The following is a 6,000-nucleotide window of genomic DNA, read 5'->3' on the forward strand; positions in this document are numbered from 1 at the left end:
TTTGCCCAGAGAGGCTGTGGAGTTTCTTTCTATAGAGATATTCAAGAACCCTCAGAATATTTACCTGTGTGACCTACTGTAGGGCACCTCCTTTTGCAGGAGGTTGGACTCGATGATCTCCTGAGATCCCTTCCAACCCCTGCAATTCTGTCATTCTGTGATTGACTGTGATTTTTGAGGGGTCTGAGCTCTACTCAATCACAGCACACCAACCCACCTAACCCCACTGAACTCTGCTCAGAGTCCAGTGCCCTCATGTCAGCGGTCAGCTCATTCTCATGCCACAGCAACCTGAAGCCTCGGAGCTTAGGGACAGAAATAATTTACAGCATGGATTTGGATGGATGGTTAATGAGGGAACTTTACACATCCCGGTTTTTATATAGATACGTACACACAGATACACATTTACAGTGATGCCATGTTTAAAATTGGGAGTGCTAAAGGCATGCATGGAGTCATACCTCTCACGTACTGCAGCACTATTTTAAAATGCAGCCTTAGTGGTGCAATGAGAAGAACCAGAGTTCCTTGTTCTTCCAGTGCTGTGACACAAAACTCTCAGCACTAAACCTTTTGTGCCAGATGCAGTGGTGGTAGCAGTCAGTTCACCTGCATCCTTGGGGTCACTGACATTAACATTAGCTGGGCAGCATTTTGCTGTGATCTCATTGCAGCGGTTTCCAGCTTCTACCAGAGAAAGAGTATTGAGAGGTATTTGATTTGATGGCCAGGAGATGTGAGCTCAGCCCTGACACGCTTACACAAACACAGGATTCATTCTGTTCTGTCAAAACAAAATCATTGAACATGCAGAGGGTTGTCCTCCTGTTTTTAAATCTCTGCAGTTCTTTTCCTCTTTTTTTTCCCCCTCAATAGCACTGTACATTGACCTGTATGATGTTGAGCCTCCAAAGAAAAGAAAACAAAACAGGGAAGTCCCAGTATGTGACTGCAATCTTCATAACCAGACAACCACTCTTACAAATCCTCCAGGACAGAGGAATTTATGGCTGACTTGTAAACATCTACAGACAAGAATTCACAGTGCAAAGACAAAAACCCTTGCCCAGTGACGTTGGTGCCTTTTCTCTAACATTGTCCTTAGAAGGCAAAGCGTTTTAAATCCTCACGCAGCATCCACCATGTGAAACGTGGCGGCGTGGTGGTGCCAGTGTACACCACTACTGCATTACATCTGCATTTGTATAGCAAAGAGCCTCGCTGAGATTGGTCCCAGAGCTTATGGTACTGGCGGTGCCAGACGTCTGCTTGCCCGCTTCCTAAGGGAAAACTTCATTCCTACAGATGCCTTCATGTGCCACACACTCTGACATGACCTGTGGTTACCAAACTGCCAAAAAAACGTCACCTTGGCCAGCAAAATGAGATGTGGCTTATTCTTTGGAGCGAAGTCATTTGGAACTAATATAGAGAGCATCCAAACGCAGCCAATTTGAAGCTGATAGCTCATTAACTATAATTAAGAACAAGTCATTTAAATACATGAACGTAGAAAAGCAGAGCATTCTCTGCTCTGGCTGCATTCTATAATACACAGTAATCCCCTGGAAAGTACCAGTTAAGTCATCTTCTCGGCTTTAAGAATATCAAAGCATCTTTTAATTGTTGGTAATGCCCTGTTTACAATGGATTAATGTCTAATTATTTGTGATTTGAATATTTAATCTCTTGGGAAGTTCAGATCTTGTTGGTTGTTATTTGGTTTTTTTTGGTTGGTTGTTTTTTTTTTTTTTTTTCATCTCTCTCATTACACTCTGAGGCTGTAGCCTCCCCTCCAGTTGTTCTGAAGAGGTGGTTCAACAGATTGCTCTCTGGGGCAACTCCTGACAAAGGGTAGCTCCATGATTTTAGGGGGGACAAAGCCAGTCCCAGATAGAGCTTTGCACATCTCCTAGAGCACAGTCTTGGGGCTGACACCCTACCAGCCCTGCTCCAGGAGGGTTTGCACTTCTGCACTGCTAGTTCCAGAAAGGTCTCAAAGCATTGCCAACCTGGAGGGGGTCCTTCTCTTGTGGAATGCTTTAGTGGTACCCAGAAGGAAGGAGTGGGCTTCCACAAGGTCACCACTCTAAATAGTGGAGACGGCTCTTGCCTCCTTGCCTGTACCTACTCTTCTCTCCAACTTGGCTCTCACTGCCCACAAACTAGAGGCTGGACAGGGAAAGAAACCCAACCCAGTGTCTTGTCTCAGCTCTTGAGCGGAGCTCTGAGGGCAGAGGGCAGCTGCGGCTGTGGGCTGCCGGGCCTCCCGCAGTGCCCGGCTCAGGCTCTGCCCAGGGGCCGTGCCCCCCCCGGCTCAACACTTCTCGGCACGGCACGGCACGGCACGGCACGGCACGGCACGGTACCTTTCCCCCCTCGGCGGAGCGCAGGGCAGGGATCAAGGGATGCTCCGCCACAGCGAACCGGAGAGGATTTCAGCAGGGAAAGGGAAAAAAGGGGGACCCCACGCACAGTTTCCCTTCCAGAAAACTCGCCAGGTGCTCCTCGGCCCTGGGAAATACCCGATCCCTCTCCGACCCCGCGATCTCGGCTGATGCGGGACACGGGGGAAGCACCGCCGCGCAGCGCCCCGCTCTGCCTTTAGGCAGGATCCCGGCCCGGGGGCGGCCCCGCGTCCTTGCGCTCCCCCGGGGACCCCTCTCCGCAGCGGCAGCCGTCGTTCCTCCCCCCGCCCTTCCCCCGTGCCGCGCTCCGAGGGCTGGCGATGGGGAGATGCGGCGCATCGCTCCCCGGAGGAGATGCGGTGATTGGGGAGTGGGGCGGGGGTGGGGGGGTCACTCACCTCCTCCTCCCTGCAAGGTGACCTGCAGCGCGATCCGCCCGCCCGGGGCTGCGGGAGGGGCGGCGGGGCTGCCCGGGCTCAGCGCCCGGTCGCGGTGCCCGGCAGCATCCCGGCGGCGGGGGACAGCAGAGAGCGGGGCCGGGCAGGGCTGAGCCGCCAGCACCGCCGGGCTGCACTGTGCGCGTAACTCGCGGGGAGGTGATGGAGGAGGAGGAGAGGGAGGAGGGAGAAAGGGAGGGAGGAGGGAGGCAGGCGGAGGGAGACAGGAGAAGCAGCCCTGCGTGGCAGCGGGGCCAACTTTCCTCCTGCAGCACGAGCAGCCTCACAGCCCCGGGGGAAAAAACGGAACCTTTCCCTATCCGCCCCTCTTCCTCCTCCTCCGGGGCCTTCCTCACTGCTGATCCCCACCCTCCGCTTCTTTTCTCCCTCTACCCCTTCCCTGCGCTGGGCTCCTGGACCCCCAGGGAGCTGGGAAGGCTCCAGCAGCTCTGAAGAACTTTATTTCTTTGCTCCAGCTGTTTTTTACTATGGCAATGAGCACTCCGGGGTGCCTGCTGCAGTGTTGGGGGGTGTGTTCCCTGTTTTCCTAATAACCATGGATAAAATGGGAAGACAAGGTTCGTTCATTCCTCTCCCCATCTCCAGCAAACCTGCTGGCCAAGTAATTTCCTAAAAGCTTCTTTGTCACCACTTTTTGTGATGATTTAACATCCATGGCTTAAAATGCAGTGGGAAGATTGCATGCCCAATTCAGGTGATTGCTGTCCTTCCTCACTGCACGGAGAGACACAAGGCCTTACATTCCCTCCTCCCCACCCCCCAAGTGTTTTTGATGTCTCTATTTGGGGTAAGGCTGTTTTAGCTCTCTGCTTGTGTACTGTTCGTTCTTCATACTCTCACAATATCCCATGCCAAATCTTTTCTGAAGGAGAGCATTCAAGATTTATAAGACAACACTAAAGAACTCGTGCTTGTCTTGGGGATTTTCAGCAGAAAATCCCTCCAGCCCCATTTTCCCCTCTTTCACAACATTTTAGTTCTCTCCCAATGAGCAATGAGCCTTTTCCATCCTCCTGGACCAGTGAAGCCCATCACTAGGGATCTTTCATCTCACAAAAAAAGATGGAAACTGAAAACCTTGTCTCTTCTGGAGAAACAAAATTAAAAAGCTCAGAATAATATCTGAATGTTTGGGAACATTCAAACATTTTTCCTCTTTTTTCTTTTCTTTTTCCTTTTTTTCCTTTTTTTTAACATTTCACAAACGATTAGCATTTTTGTTTTGACAGATTTAATTCCACATATCTATCTCTGAAAGCTTCAGTAAGCAATCCTTTCCTACAGGATACCCTTTTCAGCACAGCTCGGTTCCCCTGATGGAAACTAAAACCATGAAGTCTTGGAATACTTCTTCCAGACAGTCCTGCAGAACCCTGCAGGAACCCTGGTTTGGCTGACATGGTGATAGCATCTAGGATCCTCTCTTACACAAGAGACACCCTCATCTGCAGCATTTCCACTAGGGTTTAAACAAAAAATAAAATAAATAATAATAAAAAAACAAATAAATCTCCTTGAAGTATGGGTCTGAATGAGGCAATACCTTCCTCTATCTGCATGGGAAAATCTGCATTAGGGCAAATATTGCCATCAGGCCTGACCATCCTTTCTTTTATTCCCCCACTCCATTGCCTTCACGCTCTGATCAGAAATCTCAGGGCCTGGACACAACTTGGCTCTGTGTTGCAGCCCTGGACACAGTGCAGATGATGGAGATAAGCTAGGCTAGCTCCGTCATCAGCCTTCTCTGAAATATGAAAACCCCAGAAACTCATCATCCATCTGCTATCTCATTGCTGGCAGGGATCAGCATCTGGGAGGTGAGAAAACTCCCTCCTGGTTGACAGGTTGGGCTCAGCCCTGGAAACAGAGTGCTTCATGTCCCTCCAGCCCCTAACTTTGTTTTCAGTGTCTCCTTTCAATATTCACTCAGTATAATTCCTGACTCCCTCTGGCCTTCAGGGAGGCTTTAAGGAAAACAGTCTCTTTCTGTAATAGACACTGGGATAGGATAAATACGGAAAAAAATAGTCTCAAATTATGATTACTCTGATTCTACAAAGTGCTTTTCACGTTTCCTTTGTCAGGAATGGAAGCCTGTGAGCTGCATTCATTAAGCCTCAACTGAGTAAGACTTTTAGGAAAAAGACTGTCTCTCTGTTCTGCTCCTGCCGGAGCAAAACTGTAGGGGTGCTGGCTTGCAACCAAATGTCTTCTAGCTGCTACAGTGCAAATCCTTATCATCCAGCATTACTGTTACTGATTGGAGCTATCAGCTGGCTTGGATGGCTGATGAATTCCTGGCAAAATACTATTTCTTCTTGACTGGAGGAAATGCGGCAAGATTTCCAAAAGGGCTTGTTAGATTTTAATCTGGAAGAAAAACATTGCATTTACCCAGAATAGAGCAGGGAAGGGACTTCTGTATTCAATTTTCTGTCTTTCAGGCAACCGCATCCCATGATCCTGTTTGTTTCCCCTCATGCTTCCAAAATGAAGTGTTTTCCATACTGATATCGAGGCAAGGTTTGGTATCAACATGAGAGTAATCATTTTCTGTAACACTATCCCTTCCACCTTTCCCATTCTTTGTGCACCAAATGTACGCTCTTCATTCAGTGCAGGGAAACCGTGGAAAACCATGATAGAAAAACCTTCCTGTCAGTGAGGAATTTAAGCCTTATTTGCTCCATGTGAGTTTTGCATCAGAAGCAACTATCGGAGCAATAACAAAAGTTGCATCTATCGTAGAAGCACAGAATCAGTTTTGTTGGAAAGACTGCTAAGATCATCATGCCCTCTAAACCATATCACTCCGTGAGACATCTAATCTTTTCTTGAAAACCTACAGACTGGAACATACTTCATCCTCTGTTGTCTTGTCAACATCTTCTCTTGCCAAAGAAACACCAAGGAAGGAATTAACCTGTGGTATAAGAAGCGTTAATCAAGCTGCATCCCTACTTGTGCTAAGCTTGCCATCAATTGGCCAATTCTTATTGATGTTCTAAAACACTCATGAGAGCTGTTTTGGGAAACGTCAGGCTGTTGTCCCCAGCTATTCAAACAAAATCACATCTCCTGTGTGGTATACATCCTTGCAGGGAAAGGAAACTCAGTAGGAAAGTAGA

General features: G+C 48.5%; 1 protein-coding gene across 1 annotated transcript in view; it reads right to left on the bottom strand.

Annotated features, from left to right (window-relative positions):
- The window catches only part of SYNDIG1 (synapse differentiation inducing 1), a 61,391-nt gene extending 58,523 nt beyond the window's left edge, over positions 1–2,868 (bottom strand). Inside the window, exon 1 of the mRNA XM_042821250.1 lies at positions 2,810–2,868. The gene's annotated coding sequence lies outside the window, so the exon portion shown is untranslated. The remainder of the gene's footprint in view (positions 1–2,809) is intronic.
- Between the last annotated feature and the right edge of the window lie 3,132 nt (positions 2,869–6,000).

Source organism: Centrocercus urophasianus, unplaced genomic scaffold (genome assembly GCF_019232065.1).
Source record: "Centrocercus urophasianus isolate 14NV4802_14NV808 unplaced genomic scaffold, USGS_Curo_1.0 seq_10, whole genome shotgun sequence".
NCBI lineage: Eukaryota > Metazoa > Chordata > Aves > Galliformes > Phasianidae > Centrocercus > Centrocercus urophasianus.